The sequence below is a fragment of the Gorilla gorilla genome, chromosome 8 (assembly GCF_029281585.2).
Source record: "Gorilla gorilla gorilla isolate KB3781 chromosome 8, NHGRI_mGorGor1-v2.1_pri, whole genome shotgun sequence".
NCBI classification, from domain to species: Eukaryota; Metazoa; Chordata; class Mammalia; order Primates; family Hominidae; genus Gorilla; species Gorilla gorilla.
The window spans coordinates 108,330,067-108,352,877 of NC_073232.2; the positions used below are offsets into that span (position 1 = coordinate 108,330,067).

Genomic DNA, 22,811 nt, shown 5'->3' on the forward strand with positions numbered 1-22,811 from the left:
TTCTAATTTATTCAACAATCATGCAAGCATCAGAATATCTGAAGTTTGATGTCAAAAGTAGGGACACAGAAAGTGGTTAAAGCTATGGGAAGGAATATAGGGTCTACAGTGAGTGAGAATGGTCTATTTACCTGAGTATAAATATCATTTGCTACTTAATTCAACTCAAACCTTAGCAGATGGAATTTGTTTTGAAAAGTAAAATTTAACAGGTTTGTACAAGCGGGTTAGGAATTTACACTGCCTTTTTAAAAAACATTTTTGAAATTAGTCTCAAAACTATCGTATCGTCACTTGTTCTGGCACAGTGCCAGGGTTTAGCAGCCCTCAAGAGTTAATATACCATGTTCTTTAGGGCTGACTTTAAGAAAAAGAACAAGCATTCCAAACCAGGCCAGGTAGCTTTGCCTTGAGGTGATCTGAGCCCCATGTGGCAAGTTTATAACCAACAACTGCCTCTCAGGCACGTGGTAAAAGCCTCCCTAGCCTCAAGCAGCTTACATCTAGTTTGATAAATACAACTAGCACACTTGAAGACTAGCACACTTGCAGCGATTAGGCTAGTAGAGGCCCGCACGGTGGCTCATGCCTGTAATCCCAGCATTTTGGGTGGCTGAGGCCAGCGGATCACTTGAGGCCAGGAGTTTGAAGCCAGCCTGGGCAACATGGTGAAACCCTGTCTCTACTAAAAGTACAAAAACTAGCTGGGTGTGGTGGCACGTACCTGTAGTCCCAGCTACTTGGGAGACTGAGGCACAGGAATCACTTGAACTCAGGAGGTGGAGACTGCAATAAGCTGAGATCACACCACTGCACTCCAGCCTGGGCAACAGAGCTAGAGTCTGCCACTAAATAAAATTAGGCTGGTGTAGTCTGGAACTCGGTTTAATATCGTGTTAGTTTAGGAATCACTCAACATTCATTTTTCAATCCCTTAGATTTTAAAGTAGCAAGTACAGTCAGTTGACAGCATAAAGACCAGGCTCAGGGATCATATGGGAAGGACACCTGCTACCCTATCCTTGCCTGACTACCACTCTCTTTCCTCCCATAACACCCTCTGCCTCCCAGGTAAGCATCACCACCCTGAATTTGTTAGTTCTTAAGTCCATGAAGCCTTGACATGGTATGCAATTTACATGTAATGATTTCCCCTATTCTTAAAGTTTTGTCTACTCAAAGGGACCTGTAATTAAAAATGTAAGAGTGACTGTCCTGTATCCATTTACTTTCTAGTTTCTCCCTACTAGAACCTTGTGTTAGGCCGTTCTCGCATTGCTATAAAGAAATACTCAGGACTGGGTAATTTATAAAGAAGAGAGGTTTAACTGGCTCATGCTTCTGTAGGCTGTACAGGGAGCATGGAGCTGGCATCTGCTTGGCTTCTGGGAGGCCTCAAGAAACTTACGGCAGAAGGGTAAGCAGGAGCAGGAATCTCACATGGTGGGAGCAAGTGGGGGTAGGCGAAGGTGCCACACACTTTAACCAGATCTCACATGAAGTGAACTCACTATCACAAGGACAGCACCAAGCCATGAGGGATCCGCCCCCATGACATAAACACCTCCCACTAGGCCCCACCTCCAACACTGGGGATTACATTTCAACATGGATTTGGGTGGGGACAAATATCTAAACTATGTCAAACATATCTTCCCTCTGTGTGCCAGGCTGGAGCGCAGTGTTGCCATTATGGCCCACTGCAGCCTCGACCTCCTGGGCTCAAAAAATTCTCCCACTTCAGCCTCCTGAGTAGCTAGGATCGTAGGCACACACCACCACATGCCTGGCTAATTTTTACAATTTTTTGTAGAGGTGGGGGTTTGCCATGTTACCCAGGCTGTCCTTTTTTTTTCTTAAGATTTTTAATTTTAGAACAGCTTAGATGTACAGAATTATTACTAAGATAGTACAGAGAGTCCCCATATATCCCACAGCCAGTCTCTCTTATTAATATATTGAGATGGTACATTTGTCACAATGCACCAGTACTGATGTACTATTACTAACAGAAATCCATGCTTTATCCAAATTTCCTTAGTTTTTCCCTAATATCCTTTTTCTCTCCCAGATTCCTATGCAGGATATCACATTACCTTTAGCACTCAGGTCTTAGGCAACTCTGGGTTGTGACAGTTACTCAGACTTTGTCTGTGATGACCTCGACAGTTCTGAAAATCGCAGTTAGGTATTTCATAGAATGAACATATGTTTCTTGAGAGCAGGGATTTTGTCTTACTCATCTTACGCCCCTGTGTGTGATAGGGATCTGATGTATGATAGCACATCATAGGCTCTTGGGATGTAGATAACAAAAAATTGGCCAGCACGGTGGCTCACACCGGTAATGCCAGCACTTCTGGAGGCCAAGGTGGGTGGATCACTTGAGCTCAGGAGTTCAAGACCAGCCTGGCCAACATGGCAAAACCCCATCTCTACAAAAAATAAAAAAACTAGCTGGGCGTGGTGGTGTGTGCCTGTAGTCTCAGCTACTTGTGGGGCTGAAGCAGGAGGACTGCTTGAGCCCAGGAGGTCGAGGCTGCAGTGAGCCATGTTTGTGCCACTATACTCCAGCCTGGGTGACAAAGTGAGACCCTGTCTCAAAACAACAACAACCAAAACAAAACAACAACAACAAAAATACAGTGTAAAAGTAGGCAGTGACTAATAAACAAATGCTGCCTTAGGTTGATTTAAAAAGTAGAGTACTCTGATCATAGGAAGGCACAGTCCCATCAGATTCAGCACTGGTTAGATCGTATCTACAAAAATCTTGTGAACTGAATTTTAAGTGGAATGGTGATAAACCCAAGTTTTGCCACAAGCTGGTGATGGGTCCAGGAATCATGTTATATGAGTAACAAGTGAAGGAACTGGTGGTGTTTTCACCTGGGGAAGCCTAAGGAAAGGTAAAATGCTTGTCTTCCCAGATGTGAGAAGTCCTATTACTGCAAAGGGCAGAATTAAGTCAGTGGTCCAAAGTTTCTCACATTTCAATGAATAATAAGCCAGAATGTTACAAACAGAGTAGTGCTGCTTTGAGAGTTCCTGAGTTCCTAGTTAACAGAGGCCCCTGACATAGACCAGAAATGGAATGGAAGTAATCCTTGAACTTGGGTGTAAACATCTTCCAATTCTCAAGAGCTTCTGAAGCTCTAAAGAGTTTCTGAAGAGTTTCTAAAGGTTTTATGGACCTGGGACTTGAGCTGGGTGTAGAAAGAAGGGACAAGCTTCAGCTAGACTAGGGCAGTCATCACCCCAGTGTTGGCACAAAGCAGACTGCACTAGCCTGGCTGAAGCCCTTCCCTTCTTATATTCTCAGCTCAATTGTTGGACAGTGAGGGCAGACTCATTGAGAAGTTGTAGAGGAAATAAAGTTGAGTGAGTAGAATGAGGTTGAGTTATGGAGTTTTGAAAGCCAGAAGAGAATACAGACTTTGTGGGGTCAGAGATATCGCTGAGAATTTGTGATATGATACTGGTGATTTTAGGAAGAATGATGATTTTAGGAAGATTGGTTTTAGAAAGAATAATGATTTTAGAAAATGGTGGTTTTAGGAAGAATGATCTGACAGTATCAGGGTAGGTTAGTAAGAGAAAATGGGAGTCAGAAAGCTTTCTGCAATAATGACAAATTGAGTAAGAATGGTACATGGATATTTAATGGTACAAAGGTAAACCCTAAGAAAGAAAACAAAATTGATAGAATTGAGGGATAGAATAAAGGAAAGGAAATATACTAATTCTGTTATTACTTATAAAAGTGAATTACAGATACTGAGATACCGGCTAAATAGAAAACAGAAATACTGATTATACAATCGGTATTACAAAGTTAACTACAGGAACAAAAACACAAAGCTTTCTAATTATTAAAAGAAGGAATAAAACAAAGCAAACTTTCCATATAGTAAAATATACTTTAAAGGTATAAATAGCAAAAGTAATAACAAAATAATCTGACAGAACTAAGTCCAAACATATCAAATCAATAAATGAAAACAAACTCAACTATTAAGAGAAAAAGAACTTCAGACTGAATCACAAAGTGAAACTCAAATCTATGTTGTATGAGAGACAGGTCTAAAATAAAATGATTAAGAAAGGTTGAAGATCAATGAAAAAGTAGAGATACCAGAAAAAAACAAAAAGCAAGGATCAAGATCTTAATAACAGACAAGGCTGAATTTTGGCCAAAGTGTATTAAACCAGATTTTAAAAAGGGCACTTTATAATGCTAAAGGTTACAGTTCATGATAAGGATGAAGTTATTAATACTTCTGGATCAAATAACTGTAGCAATATTATGCAAAAACTATAAAGGTTTTACGGAGAAATAAAAACATGGGGCAGGGTGCGGTGGCTCACGCCTGTAATCCCAGCACTTTGGGAGGCTGAGGCGGGCGAATCACGAGGTCAGGAGATCGAGACCATCCTGGCTAACATGGTGAAACTCCGTCTCTACCAAAAATACAAAAAGTTAGCCGGGTGTGGTGGCGGGCGCCTGTAGTCCCAGCTACTCCAGAGGCTGAAGCAGAAGAAAGCTCCAGGAGGCAGAGCTTGCAGTAAGCCGAGATGGCGCCACTGCACTCCAGCCTGGGTGACAGAGCAAGACTCCGTCTCAAAAAAAAAAAAAAAAAGATGGTAGGTAAGAAACTAATTTATTTCTCTAAGTCCATGACAGATCAGTAACATTAAAAAAAAAAAAAAAAAAAAAGCAAGGATATACAAAACCCCAACACACCATTATGGTTCATCTAATGGACACATATTAGATATTCTGAGAAGGAAATGGTGCAGACCTGGAATAACAAAGATGGCAGAGAAAACAAAGTACACCACCAGATGTACAGAGATAGCCTGTCACGCATGCCAACAGCAAAATTCTGTCTTCTAAAGAGTCCTTAGATAACTGAAATTGCTTTCTTTGTTGACCCATCTAGGTGCCTGAGATCAGAATATCCTTACTGGCCTCTTTGCTAGCTACCAGCTAATCTGCAGCTTATCTAGAGAAAATAAAATTCATGGTTTCCAAACTGCAAAAACACTTCCACTTTTGCCTTTGTTAGATGAGGTCAATCCATTACTGGATTTCACTTTACACAACAGTATACTAATAACTGACTATATTTCTGTAAGTTTTCTTGGATAATATCAAACTCTAATGTGAGGTTTTACAAAACTTGACTATGTATTAATCCACCAAAAAACTGCAACAATTCCAAAAAGTAGAATTACTACAGAAGACATATTCTGATGAAAATGTGACTAAAAAGAAATATGTAATAGGACCAAAGAACTCAAATAATCTTTAGGTCAAATAAGAAATCGAAACTGAAATTTCAAATTATCTAGAAAATCACTTGTAACAAAAATTCTACATATCATGAGCTCTGGGATAAAACTAAAGCAATGCTCAGAATAAAATTAACATCCAACTGAAAAAGTCTTAAGAACAAGAAACCAAACAAAAGCAGGAGGAAAGAAATAAGACAAAAGCAGTAAAAATGAATTATAAAAGGGAAAAAGAAAAAAACTAATACCTACCTATACATGCAATACAACTAAACAAGAGAAAATAAAATACAGTTTAAACATTGGGAAGGAGGAGGTAAAATTACAACTATTTGCAGAATCAATGTATACCTGGAAATGCAAGGTAATCAACTGAAAAACTATCACACGTGATAAGGAAATTTAGTAAATTGGCTGGCTACACAATTAAAATAGCTCTCATATATACAAACAACAACCAATTAGATTTAATGCAAGATATACTCAATTATAATGGCCACCAAAATAAGACAAAATGGCAATAAATACAAGACATGCACAAGATCTACATAAAGAAAACTCTAAAATACTTATGACACAAAAGAAAGTTGCACAAGGCATACCATATACTTTTATAGAAAGTGTAAACTTTATAAAGATGTCAATTGTCCTTAATCTATAAATTTAACACACTCTAACAAGGTAATTTTTTTAAATTACCTAAATAAAGAATAATGAATATAGAAAAGCCCCATGACATATTAAAATATATTACAAATCTATAAAAAATAAAACACAATGGTACTGGCAAATGAGTTGACACACAATTCTGTGAAACAGAACAGAAATTCCCAAAATAAACATATTTAGAATTTATTATATAATAAAGGTGGTATCTTAAATTAGTAGAGGAAAATAAATATTATTCAATAAATTGAGTTAGGTCAACTGGGTAGCCACCTAGAAAAACAAATTTGGATTCCACACCTCAAAAAATTTAAGTTTTAGGCTGGGCACAGTGGCTTATGCTTGTAATCCCAGCATTTTAGGAGGCTGAGGTGGGAGGATTGTTTGAGGCCGGGAGTTTGAGACCAGCCTGGGTGATATAGCGAGACTCTCGTTTCTGTAAAAAATACAAAAATTAGCCAGGTGTAGTGGTACGTGTCTGTAGTTCTAGCTACTATGGAGGCTGAGGTGGGAGGATCACTTGAATCCAGGAGTTCAAGACAAGCTTGAGCAACACAGTGAGATCCCATCCCTACAAAAAAATTTAAAAATTAGCCAAGCATGATGGTGCATGCCTGTAGTCCCAACTACTAGGGAGGCTGAGGTGGGAGGATCGCTTGAGCCCAGAAGTTGGAAATTACAGTGAGCTATGATCTCACCATTGCACTCCAGCCTGGGCAACAGAGTGAGACCTCATCTCTTAAAACAAAATTAAATAAACAAATAAAACACTTAAATTCTGACCAAAAAGAAACCATGGAAGAATTATTTTATAACCTCAAAGACAGAATGTGTAAGAATACAAATGCAGGCTGGGTGTAGTGGCTGCCTGTAATCCCAGCACATTGGGAGGCCAAGGTGGGTGGATCACCTGAGATGAGGAGTTCGAGACCAGCCTGGCGAAACCCTGACTCTACCAAAAACACAAAAATTAGCTGGGTGTGGTGTCATGTGCCTATAATCCCAGCTACTCAGAAGGCTGAGGCAGGAGAATCACTTGAACCCAGGAGGCAGAGGTTACAGTGAGCCAAGATCACACCACTGCACTCCAGCCTGGACGACAAAGTGAGACTCCATCTCAGAAAAAAAAAAAAAAAAAAAAGAATACCAATGCAATAAAATTTATATAAATTTTTCAAAATTTTCTACAAGGCAAAAATCATCATAATCAAAGTCAAAAGACAAATAACAACATAGGTCAAGTATTTGCAATTAATCTCCAGACAAAGGGATAATTTCCTTAACATATAAAGATGGAAATATATGAACAGGCAGTTCCCAGAAAAAGAAATACAAATGTCTCTGAAGAAAAGATATTCAGCCTCATCTTAGAGTTTGGTAACAGTGTTGGTGAGGGTGTAGGCATTATTCTACATTACTTATGAGTGTCTGATAGGTCGAATTCTATGAAAGGTAATTTGGCAATATATATCAAAGTTACAAAAGCAAAAATCTTTTGACCCAGAAATTCCACTTCTAGGAATGTACTCTACAGGTAAGAGTTATATACATGTGAAATGGGATAGGTACAAATTATTTATTTCACCATTACTGATAAGAGCAAAGATGAGAAACAACTTAAATGGTCATCCATAGGGACTCTGTTTTGCTATTATAATGGCATTAAAAGAACAAAATATTTCTCTATACTCATTGGTATGGATGATATCCAAGACATATCAGAGTACAGAGTATGCTACCATTACACCAATGCTTACAGGATCACATGAGGTCTCTTTTTTTTTATTTATTAATTTTCACTGTTTGTTTCTGACTGGTCAACATAGAAAATTTGAAAAATGGGCCGGGTGCGGTGGCTCACATCTGTAATTCCAGCACTTTGGGAGGCTGAGGCGAGCAGATTGCCTGAGTCAGGAGTTTGAGACCAGTCTGACCAAATGGTGAAACTCCGTCTCTAATAAAAATACAAAAAAATTAGCTGGACGTGGTGGCATGCACCTGTAATCCCAGCTACTTGGGATGCTGAGGCAGGCGAATTGCTTGAACCAGGGAGGTGGAGGTTGCAGTGAGCCGATATCGTGCCACTGCACTCCAGCCTGGGCACGGAGCGAGACTCCGTCTAAAAAAAAAAAGAAAATTTGAAAAACGAATATAAAGCAAAAGGGCATAACGGGCCAGGCATGGTGGCTCATGCCTGTAATCCCAGCACTTTGGGAGGCCAAGACAGGTAGATCACTAGAGCTCAGGAGTTCAAGACCGGTCTGACCAACATGGAGAAACTTCGTCTCTACCAAAATACAAAAAAAAATTAGCTAGGCATGGTGGCACATGCCTATAGTCCCAGCTACTCGGGATCAGGAGGCTGAGGTGGCAGGATCGCTTGAGCTTGGGAGGCAGAGGTTGCAGTGAGCCGAAATTGCACCACTGCACTCCAGCCTGGGCTACAAAGTGAGACCCTCTCCCAAAAAAACAAAAAAAAGGGGGCATAACTAATCATTTGCTTTGAGGATCTTTCCTGTACACACATATATTATTTCTACATGGACTGCATATTAAATATGTAATTTTGTATTATATTTTTTGTACTTCACAATATATCAGCAACAATATTTTTTCATGAAATTAAAATATATCCAAAGAATATTTTGGAAGGGTTGGCCATACGAATTATATGAATAGAATATATTTTAATCATTTTCTAATGTTTTGAAATGATTTAAATATGCTCTAATAAATACATATTTTTACCACACTTCTTCAACAACAGACATTATTATCAAACGATTTCATCTTTGTAAATATATCAGGTAAAAATATCTCATTTTTGTTTTTATTAGCATTTCTTAAATTCTCAGTAGAGATGACCATTTTTGCGTGAGTGTACTGACTACTTATACTTATTTGATGAAATAGCTGTTCATTCCTTTACCAATTTTCCTTTGGTTGTTAGTTCTTGGTTTTAAAAAGCACTCCAAATAGTCAGAAATTAGCCCATTAGCTATTTTACCTGTTACAAATATTTTTACCAGTTAACATTTTTTTTACCCTTGCTTGTACTGTAGGGGGGACATGTTCCTATCAAAATATATCTTCCTTTTTCTTTTTTTCTTGAGACAGGGTCTCTCCCCTCACTCTGTCGCCCAGGCTGGAGTGCCCGAGTGTGACAAGATATATCTGTGTATTGAAATCTTCTTGAATGACCCTCAGTACAATCTTTACGTTTTCTTCATATAGATCTTACACATTTCTTAAGTTTACTTCTGGGTATCTTACCCTTTGAAAATAATTACCGGCTGGACACGGTGGCTTACGCCTGTAATCCCAGCACATTGGGAGAGTGAGGTGGGCGGATCACGACGTCAGGAGTTCGAGACCAGCCTGACCAACATGGTGAAACCCGATCTCTACTAAGAATACAAAAATTAGCTGGGCATGGTGGCGGGCGCCTGTAATCCCAGCTACTCAAGGCAGGAGAATCAGTTGAACCCAGGAGGTGGAGGTTGCAGTGAGCTGAGATCGTGCCACTACACTCCAGCCTGGGTGACAGGGCGAGACTCCTTCTCAAAAAAAAAAAAAAATTACCACAACTGTGAATGAAATTTGTTTTTCCACTGTATTTTATCTGGTTATTGTTTGCATATATAAAAAGATGACTTATGTTTTAGAACCATATTTTACTTTCAAGGTGTTTTTAAGTACACTAACAGTACATGAATACATGCTTATATTTAAACATGTAGATGAGAATAAGCACAGAGCTGGGCGCAGTGGCTCATGCCTGTAATCCCAGCACTTTGGGAGGCTGAGGCGGGCGGATCACGAGGTCAGGAGATCGAGACCATTCTGGCTAATACAGTTAAACCCCATCTCTACTAAAAATACAAAAAATTAGCCGGGCATGGTGGCGGGCGGCTGTAGTCCCAGCTACTCGGGAGGCTGAGGCAGAAGAAAGGTGTGAACTCGGGAGGCGGAGGTTGCAGTGAGCCAAGACCACGCTACTGCACTCCAGCCTGGGCAACAGAGCAAGACTCGGTCTCAAAAAAAAAAAAAAAGAAAAGAAATTACTGGGTCGCAGCCAGCAAATTAAACAGAAAACAAAACAAAACAAAACAAAACAAAACAAAAAAAAAAAAAAAAACAGCAAATAGAAACTGTAAGATTACACTGCTCTAGTAAGTACAAATATTGTTTTTACTAAACTTATTTCTAACTCTAGGTCAGAGTCCAAAAAGCTTGAAATACACTACTTAGTCCTGGGTTCTCAAATGGGGTACATAAGAATCATCTGCATCTCAGGACCAAAAGATTCCAATTCAGTAAATCTTGAATAAGAATCAAGAATCTATATTTTTAAAAGACATTACAGGTGATTCTAATAGAGAAAGTCTTGAGGCCTACTTGAAAAACTATGCTCCATATACATGCATGTCCTTCTCTAAAAGGTTCCCAAGATAGCGAGTGACAAACTTTTGCCATGGAAAGCCACCCCAGTACAGAAGTGCAGGACTGGATGGCATGGGCCTAGAGAATGCAGCCATGTTCTTGTAATGGTCTGCAGATTATTCCTGTACCGACCTCCACTCCACTGGGTTACCGGGCTAGGGACAGGTCCTGGAAGGGTAACAGCCATGGCTAAGGTCTGGGTCTTTTACACAGTTAAGAGTCATCAGAAGTGAGCTGGTATCAACATATGACCTCATATGACCTGAGTTCTCTTTGACCTTGATTATTAACACAATTGTTAATACCTTCATTCAATACACCACTAACCTACTGCATTTCAGGCACTGTGGTGGGCACTAGTGGAAATAAAAAGATGACTGTCCCAGGAGTTTTCACACTCAGCCACCAACACTACCCCCTCTCCCAACACACAGAAGGCAATAAATAGCTCAGCAAAGGTTCTTTGTCTTTCCTTTTGGCAGAGGTACCTCATGGGTTTTAGACACCAGGGAGGGGGCCTGTCAGAGCCTGAGATAAGGTGACCATATCCTCCAATTTCACACTTCTCTTCCTTCACATACCTGAGGGAAACACTGTTCATGTCTTTTAAGGACTATGGCCTCTGTGGGTCTCATATCAAGGCATGGAAAAATAAAAGTTAAATCTAGAATCCTAGAAACCATGCTCTCCAAGAAATAGCACTGAGAAATATATATTAAAAGGATTGTTAGGGTATGTGCTACCATATTAGCAACTGGTACATTTAGTAAGACTCACATTTTACAGATATGTCTTCTAGTAAGGTACTAAGTGAAAGTAGTCTTTGATTACAGAGAGGCTGAAAGCCCTCCCTTATTCACAAGCCACTTCCTGGTAGCTTAATGGGTATGTTTAACTGATTCAAAGACAACTAATTTAATTTGATAATCTGAAAGGATGTCTGTCAAAGGGTCATCATAGTTATTGCTGGGTAGTGAAAATGGATGATTTTTATTTTTGCCTTTGCAAATTTGTGTTTTCTAACTTTTCTTACTGTAATTATGGATTACTTTTACAATTGAGAAAATATATCTTTTTTAGGAAAAAAAAGCTTCTTAGATCAAAAAGTAGACTGATTTCATTATATCTTAGAGCAGGTTCTAGATAAAAGCCTTAGTAGGTATTTGTGCAGATATTGTTTTTTTCGGTTTTAAAAAATAAAATGGTTCAAGTATTAAAGACCTCATTCCAAGAGAACCTTCTAACTCTTGATATACAACAAAATTTGGGCCTTTTCTGGCTCAAGTAGAGAGAAGCCTACAAAGGAGCCTACAAAGATGCAGGGAACCTACAAAAATGACCTGGTCTAAGGCCATTTCCTTGTAGACTCAGAAAAATTTGTCTGGCAGATAACCTTTTCACCTCTGTCCTCCTGTTCTATGAGGATCTCTCACGGCTGCATGAATTACGAGTCACACTCAGCATCAGTGCCTCTCCCTACTATTGGTCCTGAAGAAGTGAGCTTTCTTTTGAAAATTCAAATTTATTGAGGTATAATTTACACACAATAAAATGCACATACTCAGTAACTTTTGACACCTATGCAACCACCACCACAACCAAGATACAGAACATTTCCATTATCCTAAAAGGATTCTTTGTGCCCCTCCCACTCCATCCTCCCTGTATCCAAGCCCCTGGCCCTGGCAACCACTGAGAGAAACACCCATGAGATGAAGATTTACCAATGTGGAATAAGTCTGCCTTTCCTATAGTTTCAAACAAACAGAATTATACACGATGTTCTCTTTTGGGTGTGACTTCTTTCATTTGGCATACTGTTTTTAAGGTTCATCCATGTTGTTTGTTTTTAGTGCTGAGTACAGTACTATTTTGTTTGTACTCAGCAGTGAACGAAACCAAACTACATCATATTAGAAATTCATGATAAATGGTATTTGGGCTCATTAGTTACTTCATTCACCCATACATATTTTCAATGATTCATTTTTCTCTCATTCCACAAATTCTGTTGTAGTATTGCCTTTTATGTATCAGGCAATGTGTCAGCCATTGGTTAAATGTAAGCTGCACAGTTGGTTCTGGGATCATGTACCTAATTTTGATCCTGGGAAAAAAGATTATTCTGTGTAATATTCAATAGTAGCCCTACTTATCTATGTGAAAACTGTATGGGGCAGTGTTAAACTTACATGGCTGGGCACCCAGTGTCTCAATGTTCTTTGCAGACTTCATGAATAGTTTATTTTGTTCCGTCATAAGAATGAGGTAAGATGGCGCAGCCAAGATAGTATGTCCATGTTCAAGATAGGAAGAGCTAAGAAACATCTGTCACTGTTATCAGAAAAGAAAATCTTCCCAGAAGCCTCCGGCAGATTTCCTCTTATGATTCATCCACCAGAACTGGGTCACATAACCATCCACATCTGCAAGAAGGCCAATGAGGGTCTTGCAAAATGAAATAAGATGGTTATGACTGACACATATGAATCATGACTCATAGACTGAGGCTGGCAATTGTTATCCCAAGCGAAATTGAGGTTTCAATAACAAGAAAGATGGAATAAATACATACTGGGTAGGCAATATGTATGCTGTGTCTACCATGGCTTCTCATGATGATGTCTGCAGGGAGCCTCGGGATGACTCTGGCACAGACAGGGCAATGTGAGTAATAAAGTGGAGAATGGAAAAAGCATTCCACTAGATGGGTACAACCTTCCCTAGCCCACACTAAGTAAGATCTTTGGAGACTTCCAAAAATATCATACACAATTGGGACGTTTACTTTTGTTAACAAATGGATTCATGCTCATAAAATCATAATTATGAACTTTCTCCCACTAATTATAAGACAAGATAAAGACAGATAACTTTTGCAGTCCCTGCCAAAAGGCACCCTCAAGCTCCAAAGCTTGAGTAAAGCACAATTTCTCAGGGGAAGCCAGAGTCATATCATCTTCCTTGAGCCTTATTCCCCATCGTGCTCCCTCACCTCATGTGTGCCCCTGGAGACAAGGAAATTTGATCATGATTCTATTCTAGGTTCCAGGGGGCTAATAAATATCACCCTTTTCTTCTCCTCCCCAAAAAGGGAGAAAAGTCAGATCAATGCACAGATAAAAATGGGAATGAAGATCAAAGTATCAGCTTTAGAACTAATAAAACCTACCTCAAAGGGCATGCCTTAGATGTGTTATCTCAGTGGGTGACCTAACAGATACTTTACCACATAATTCAGTATTCCCAACCAGGCACAGGCAGGGCAGGACAACTGTAGGCCTTCCCTACCAGAATAGGCTTACTGCAATAAACTTCCTGCATGTATGAGTAAACCAGACATGTCCCCCTCTGCCAATGTGAAGATCAGAAGGGGAGAGAAGCCAAACATGCCTATTTCCTTAACCTCAACTCACAGATCATATAGTCTCCCTCCTACCCTGAGGAGGGGAAGTGGCCGAAAGTATTTCTCACTCCTCTTTCTCCCTACGGACTGGAGTAGAAACTCATACCCACTATGGAAACAAGAGAAACAGTTCCTCTAACACTTCTGTTTACAAATACCCTAAAACTGTTTGGTCACTAAGTGGATTTTTTTTTTTTTAAGGAATAGGGCAACAATAAGAACATTAAATGTGAAGATGACTCTGGAAAGTTCCTCTAAAAAGTAAGATCTCACAGCCCCTTCATTAGCTAAGTAGTAGAGATTTCATTCATGCTAACCTATATACATACAGAACATATTATTTGGATGAGGTAAAATGCTAGCTTGAATGACAGAGACAGTCAGCTATCTGGAGATTTAAAATGCAGGGAGATTTGGGGGAGGGGTGTTAGAGAAAGCCATTGCCAGAATCTTTCAGTGGTACAGTATATAAGTTTATTTCAGGATCTGGGCTCCTTGCTTAGAGTGACCCTTTAGCTCATGGCACTGGTCTTCAAATATGTTACAAATTGATTTTGTTTGAACAATCCAGCATGAATGGTTTATTTGTAGCACAGTGGAAAGAAGTTCATTATTGTTATATATGATACTAGTCTACAGAGCAGTGAATCTTAAATGCCAGTGTGCATTAATCAAAGAGCTAATTAATGCAGGCTCCTAACACCCTATCCCAACTTCGTAAGGTAAGTCTGGGACAGTGCCTATGAATCTGCATTTTTTAATAATTACCCTGGGAAATTCTGATTCAGATTTTGGGAGGTCCATATTTTAAGAACCACTGCTAAAGGGATGAGGTGAACTTTCATCAACTCCAAAACAGCTCTAGTTTCTTCTACTAGCAGCCAATCCACGCTCCTTTAACCTTCTTTGTCAAATATATTGTTAAATGCTACCTGACAAAAGAATGACTTCTTAATGAGCCTATTAGGTCAGTAGCTTTCTAACTCTGTGGTCCACTGGTAGAATATGAAGCAGCTTTCTCATTCATTGCCCCCCTACTTTTGGTGTGCACTGTTCTAATCAAAGAGCTTTGAAGACAATAGATGTATTACAGAAGATGCAGTTTGCCTACCCTAGCATCCATTTCTCCTTTTTTCCTTCTAACAGAAGCTTGATTTGTCATGTGCCCTTCCCCCGCCCCCACATCAACACTGGAAGCTGAACCTGCCCTCAATTACAGGGAGAGGACTTAGAAAACTAAAAGTAATTCATTTTCTTTGCCAGTGCTTGGTTCAAGAAACTGGCACAAGGCCAGGTGCGTTAACTCATGCCTGTAATCCCAGCGTTTTGGGAAGCCAAGGTGGGAGTATCAATTGAGGCAAGCAGTTCAAGACCAGCCTGGTCAACATAGCAAGACCTTGTCTCTACACACAAAAAAATTTTTTAAAATTAGCTGGGTATAGTGGCTCATGCCAGTATTCCCAGCTACCCTGCTTGAGCCCAGGAGTTTGAGATCACAGTGAGCCATAATCATGCCACTGCACTCCAGCCTGGGCAACCGAGCGAGACCTTGTCTCTAAAAGCAAAAAAGGAAATGGGCACATTTAGAATCTGGCCAATAGGACACACTGAAGAACTCTGCTGGGAGGATTCTAGAAGTTTTCTAACAATGTGAGCAAATGTTGCCAGCTCTGGATGTGATGCCTGGAACTGCTGCAGCTGTCTTGCTACAGCTTGAGGTTGAAGTCATGATTACATACTTTCACCAACCAATTGTAACATAAAATATGACAGAGAGTTGCAAAGAACCTGTGCCCTTGATGACATTACTGTGCCAGTGAATAAAGGCAACCAAGCCGCAAAGCCTACCCTATAGCTGGAGTTCCTGTCATCAATGAGTTAATTTTACTATTTAATCTTCTTGGAGTCTGGATTTGTTACTTGCTGCCAAAAGCATTGTAACTGATACAGACATCTTTGTATAGTTTCCTGTATTCTTCTCCAATACGGTCAGATATGTGTACATTTTATTGTGCCCTCCTCAAAATGCTACCTTTTGGATTTCTGGGAATATTCTGATATTTTACACACATGCATAAATACACGCAGACACACACACATACACAGACACCCCTCTTTACTTTTCTTAAGGTTAAGATGTTCATACTTCCCATGTCTTTTGAGATGTGTTATATTCGTGACTCCTGCGCTACAGCTGCTAGTGCTCTTAAGGTTGTGAATGCTACTGAACCATGATTTTTGAAGCAAAAAATAAAATTTTAGCTAATTATACCTACCCACCTGGGTGCTGTAATTTATGAATGTCCTAAACCAATTAATATGAAGAAGCTGCACACCTTAGAAATTCAGCCATATGTATAGAGATAGTAAGCAGTCTTGTTATTCAAAGCATGCTGGTGGCACGCAAGTGAGAAACCAATAAACCTTCACTATTATAGAAAACACACTGAGAAAGACAAACACCCTCTTCCTGCAATTTTACCACAGGTCTTTAAGTATCACATCTAAATCTGCATTTGAATTAGAGTTGGGTACGGTTATAAAATGAATGTCAGTAAGGGAGGGAATCATGCAGAATACTAACAAAAGACTGTTCCATTAGCCCATCTAAACAAGCTAAATAATCTCAACCCTGGTTATAAAAATTGCTTTTAAAATCACAGAGGTACTTTTTAGTTTGAAGATTGATTCTCAAAGGTCCAAGACTCAATTTTCTCAAAAGTAAGGCTTAGTTATTCATATTTGATGGATGTAATAGGCTTCAAGGAGGGACTGGCTTGTGCGTCAGTGTACAGTCTTCTATGACTTTTTAAAAGTACGTGTACTTTTGTGCCCTTGCCCCAACTTGCAACAACTCTGAAGGGCCATCCCAACTCCGGAGTGCCCTTGTAGGATCCCCTTACATCTTTGTTGTGACTGCATCACAGCTCAACTAACTCCTTCTTTTGCCTAATTCTGCTTCCTTTACTCCCTCACTCATATTACACCCAAGAATCCTCCTCATTAAGCCACCTATAGCCAAATCACTGTCTCACAGTCTCTTTCACAGCAACCTCAACCTACAACACTTTTCCTTAATCCGGAGAGTTGGAGGCCTGCCCCACCTCTCTTAAGTCAACCCCATTCCTCTAAATCTTCATGACAGCAGAACGGGGGTTAAGACTTCGACACACCATGTTTTATAGTTTCTGATTCTTTTTGTATAACAAAATCCTTCTCTAGGCACTTTTGAAGATTGTGTGGAGGGCAGTGGAGGTGTCTTCACTGACTGCCCCTTGTCCTTTGGTATATGGGAAGAATATTTTTAGGCTCTTCCCAAATAAAAAGAAGAAACTTTGCTGCAATGACCAATTAGATCTATGGTTTGGTAGAATTCTACTTGGAAATTATGAATTGATTTATTTGCTTAGCATTTGTCTCTGCTCTTAACCAATTCAACGAGAATCCCTGAATTAATATTTACAAAAGGTTTTAGAACTAAGAATGTTTTGAATAGGTAATAAATACATATAGCAATATTCAAAAGGTAAAAAAAAGTATATATACTTTTATATATACACACATACATACACACACTTTTTTAAACCAGTAATTCTTATTTCAATACCAAAAGAGTCAAACTGTTTCTGCTAAATACTAGCAAACAATTATATATAATCTAATCTAATATTCAAAACCAATTACCAAGTATTAAATACAATCAATGTCTTAAATTTCCATCCCCACTACCTGTGTCCTAGTTACCATTATCTCATGCTTGGATGACTGGTCTTAGGTCTACTCTGCCCCACTCTAATCCTTGCTCCAATTGCGGCCACGGAGATCTTCTCAAAACTCAAACCTGGTCTCACGTGTCATCTCCTCCCCGTTCTCTCCCCTCTGACCACTGGCCTTTCTTCTGATACCTATATTTGAATGTTCTTTCCTACCACAGGTCCTTTGCATATATTAGCCCTTTTATCAGGGGCACACATTCCTTCCCTCTTCATTTGTTAACATTTATTCATGTCTTCAGATTTCTGCTTGAGCATCACTTTAGGGAGACTTCCCTGATCTAACAAAATCAAATTCTCTTGTTACAGACTCTCATAGAAACTTGTGCTTCTTTGTAATACCTGTTATATTTGCATTTTTATATTTGTGATTATCTGGTTACTGGTGATCTATAGAAACTTGTGCTTCTTCCTAACACCTGTTACATTTGCATTTTTGTATTTGTGATTATCTGGCTACTGGTGATCTGTAACATTAAACCATCAGCTTTATGGACAAGGGTTTTACCTGCTTTTACTCACCATTTACAAGCCCTCTGTTGGAGTAGATGCTCAATATGTATTCACTGGGTGAAAACATTGGCAAATGTTTTATCTCCTACAAAATAGCCCCCAAAGCAACATGAATTTCACCATCTTTTTTCCCTAGTTGTTTCCAGCGATCGAAAGAACCCCAATAACAAGTCTCTGGCTAGAATATTCTTTTTTAAAATATATGTTACATGAGGAAGATGGGGCTGGATCTTCTTAGCACCCACCCATTTTGGAAGAGGGTTGTAAAGCATAGATGACATAAAGGGATAGTGCCCAGAATGCAGATATTCTATTACCTGTAACCACAAGATATCAACACCAGGACCATTTCCTTCTCTTGACATGAAAATAACTTCATCAAATGAGGAATTACTCAACCTCTTGCCTCCACCCCTTCTCTGAAGTTGGTATCCTATCCACCATTTGAACCCTGGTAGATGTGAGAACCCTATTCAATCTACTCTCAAGTAAAGATATCAGCTCTTATAATTCCATTTTCTCCTTTTCATGGATGGGTTAAGTCTCTTTCCTGAATTGTATTCTTATGACACCAATCAAAGCATATGGGAGTAGGGGTTGGAGGGAGAAGGGGAAAAGTAGATTGTTCACAAATGTTAGCTTGAAAGAACTTGTTTAGTCTTAATGCCTTGAAGAAAATTTCTAACGGTAGCAAAATCTTTTTCTGGGAAAAATTGTTTTCATTTTCACTTTCCATGGGCTTTAAAAGAAAATTTAAGCCTCTTGGGGCAGTTTTAAAAAATATTTCTATAAAAGTTTCTGGCTAAGCGTGGTGGCTCATACCTGTAATCCCAGCACTCTGGGAGGCTGAGGCGGGTGGATCACCTGAGGTCAGGAGTTCAAGACCAACCTGGGCAACATGGTGAAACCCTATCTCTACTAAAAATACAAAAATTACCTGGGCGTGATGGCACATGCCTGTAATCCCAGCTCCTTGGGAGGCTGAGACAGCAGAATCGTTTGAGCCCAGGAGGCGGAGGTTGCAGTGAGCCAAGATTGTGCCATTGCACTCTAGCCTGGGTGACAGAGTGAGACCCCATCTCAAAAAAAAAAACAACTTTCTGCTAAGATAATTCGGAGGCCCTGAAGCAAGATTCTAGAGTGATATGCATGTATTTAACACTGTGTGAGAGGCTTGAAAATGTGTGCCAAATTTTCAGTGTATGTTTGGGAGTATATTTTTCTGAAGAAAGAGTCCAGGTATTGCTTCAGATTCTCAGTCTCCAATACTTAGTATGCTGCCTGGCATGTAATAAATGCTTTATAAATACACAAATAAAAGGATGAGAGAATGAATGAAGGCAAAGCTCTAAAGACATTCAAAAGAATGACCACAGAAGTAAATTATTTAATACCAGGAAACATTGGTGTCAGTGAAGCCCAAGGAAAAGAAGGTTTCAAGAAGAAAGTGGATAAACTGTCACACTGGACTGAACAGAGGTCAAGTCAGATAGGGTCTGAGAAATACCCAGTGGATTTAGAAATGAAGTGGTAGTTAGTGACCTTTAAAACTGGTAATTTCAGCTAAGATAAAATGTTGCAGTTGGTTGAAGAATAAACAGGAAGTTCACGGAAATAAACAGTGAGTAAAGACAACTTTTTCATGAACACTTGTCTGTGGACAGAGAGGTATGAAACAGAAGAGAGAGGGGCAAATTGGTGTAGGATGGTTTTATTTTTTTCTTCTAAGACAGAAAAGATGTGAGAATGCCTAAATGCCAGTGGGAAGGAGCCATACCTAAGTAAACGAGAAAAATCCTAAACAGTAGGAATGAATGGGAAGAGATCCAGAGGCTTGGACCAGAAGAGGATCACCTTTTCCACTGTGCAAGGAGAAAAGGACAAAAAAAAAAAAAAAAAGAACAAAAATGGGTTATCAATGAAGTAAGTTTGAAGGTTTGGTAGCACTAATTTGCTAAAGTTGCCATCTTACGTTTTCTGTTTTCTCTGAGAAAACGGGAGGTAAAATAATCTGCTGAGAATGAAAAAGTAGGAGATCTAGTGAGCACACAGGGAAGGGTCTAAGGTCAGCAGAAGTTTAAATCAGCTCCTGTGGAGAATGGGAAAGAGAAGAATTGCCAGGCAAAGTCATGAACATAAATGTCATGCTATTAGTTTTCACCAATGTGTGATTTCTCTCTAAGAAGTCTTTCGAGCAGAAAGGGGTTTCTAAGAAAAATCCCTGCCACCAGAGGCTGCCTTATCTCTTGTGAGTGAGAATAAAGTCGAGTGACTTAAATTCACATTCAAAATTGTGGTGGAAATACATTTATGTGAGTATCACATGCAGAAATTATGGTGAATCTGAAAATTATAGGAAGTTATTGGTATTATTTTAAATACCTAGAAAATAAAAGTTTGCCTCTTTAAGGGACTAAGAATGGTGACAGGAAAGTTTCTGTGTACAGGGAAATGAAAACCATTGTCAAGGCCAGTGCAATGGCTAACACCTGTAATCCCAGCACTTTGGGAGGCTGAGGCAGGCAGATCACCTGAAAACAGGAGTTCAAGACCAGCCTGGGCAATGTGGTGAAACTCCGTCCCTACTAAAAATACAAAAATTAGCCCAGTGTGGTGGTGCACGCCTGTGGCCCCAGCTACTCAGGAGGCTGAGGCAGGAGAATCGCTTGAACGCAGGAGGCGGAGGTTGCCATGAGCCAAGATCACGCCATTGCACTCCAGCCTGGGCAACAGAGCCAGACTCTTCTCAAAAACAAACAAACAAACAAAACCATTGTCAAAACAAAGCCCTAAATTAATTACAGTCATCATGCACTACATAACAATGTTTCAGTCAACAATGAACAGTATATACACTGCTGGTCCCATAAGATTAAAATGGAGCTGCACTATATAGGTGTATTAAAAAACAAAAACAACTTTTATACTGTATTTTTACTGTGCCATTTCCATGTTTAGATATGTTTAGAAATGCAAATATTCACCATTGTGCTACAATTGCCTCCAGTATTTAGTATAGCAACATGCTGCACAGGGTTGTAGCTTAGGAGTAACAGGCTATACCATACAATCTAGGTGTGTAGTAGGCTACACCAGCTATGTGTGTGTAAATAAACATGATGGTGAATTCACCTAATGACACATTTCTCAGAACATATCACCACAGTCAAGTGATGCATGACGGTACTTAGAGAGTCCCACAGGTGACCTAATAACTGAAGCAATCAGCTCTCAAAAGCTTTACCCTGTCACTTCAAGTGACAATGTCAGCGTCAACAAATCCAGAACAAAAGGAAGGACATCTAGAGAGAGAAATCCACAGCAAAGACTAGTTAGAGTGGTTTTCTCAAAACAGATAGAGATGGAAGGTAACAAGAGGGTGCATGTTCCCCAGCACATCTCTCCAGGCCAGCTGAGCCAAGCCTCGGAGAGGGCAATGGAGGTCCTCAGCCCATCAGCCAAGACATACATATACATGACATAATCACTCAGACTCACCTAAAATTAAAAACAACAAACAAACAAATGGAGGACTCTCTCATGCCTATTCTACCAATTTTAAGTCAGTTCAGTCTCTAATGTTCAGTAGGTCATCAGGCAAAGGTGACATCACACTCAATCCCCAAACTGATGCCTATTCTCTTTAGCTTTTCTTCTCCCTCTGTCTACAGACACCCAGAAGCAGCTGGTGACATTGAATACCTAATCACTGTTACTTCCCTCTTTATCTGTTTTCTGGCTTGGCTAGAGGCCTACCAAAAGGGTTAGTTACACAGCCAAAGTTTAAGATGAGTGCTTTCAACACTCTCCACCTAGCCAAACCTACTCTGTCCTGAAAACAGTACAGCAGTCCAAGTGGGGAAGCAGAGAAGACAGCTGTTTTGAAACGCAGTCTAAATAAGTTAAATGCACATTTTCTAAGAGCAAACTTCTAGGGTTTATATCCTACTACAGTAGACAGAAAATTGAGCTTTACTTTCCTCACGCACAAAATGGAGATAACAGCGCCATTGAGAATATTAAAGGAGACAAACCAGGTAAACTTAGAAGAGTGTCTGGAATACAATAAGCACTCAGTGTATGTTAGCTATTAATATAATTTCTGACCTAGGGTTGTGTTTTACTGGGTAGATCTAACAGAGGGAAAAGGGTGCAAGAGTGTAATGGTTGAAGTGATGGAAGCTGACTGGGAGAGAGAACAGCCAAGGGATTGGAGTTCTTGAAGCTGAAGTACAGATGCACTGGAAGTCATTCAGCTAAAAAGCTAGAAAAATGGGCAAAGAGCAGAAGAGTTTTTTAAGTTTTTAAGGGTGTAGCTGCTGACATAAATAATTATAAGATTCAGAGACTGGGTGGCTTCATGAAAAGGTAAAGGTCACTAAATTTGAGGTCAAGCAGTTGAGAGCCAGGATGTTGGTTTAGTTAACCACATGGAATTTGAAGTGACCGTCATAAGGATGGGACTTGGGGAGAAGAGGGCAACTATAAGCCAGGTGCCAAAGTCTTCAGTGAATGAAATGAAATGAATGGGAATGGCAGGGACAGGAAGTTCAGAAAATAATAAAGTCATATTGTATAAGCACATCTAAAGAAGGATGCCAGCTGCTCTCCCCAGATCCAACTGATGCTAGCTGGTGGGAAAAGACCACAGACCCAAGGCTGCTAAATATCTTGCAATGCTTAAGAGAGTATAATGACAATATAGCAAACTGACC

At 39.6% G+C, this 22,811-nt stretch overlaps 1 long non-coding RNA gene across 2 annotated transcripts in view; it reads right to left on the reverse strand.

Annotated features, from left to right (window-relative positions):
- The window catches only part of LOC109028610 (uncharacterized), a 30,521-nt gene that overhangs the window by 1,300 nt on the left and 6,410 nt on the right, over nucleotides 1–22,811 (reverse strand). The window lies entirely within an intron of this gene.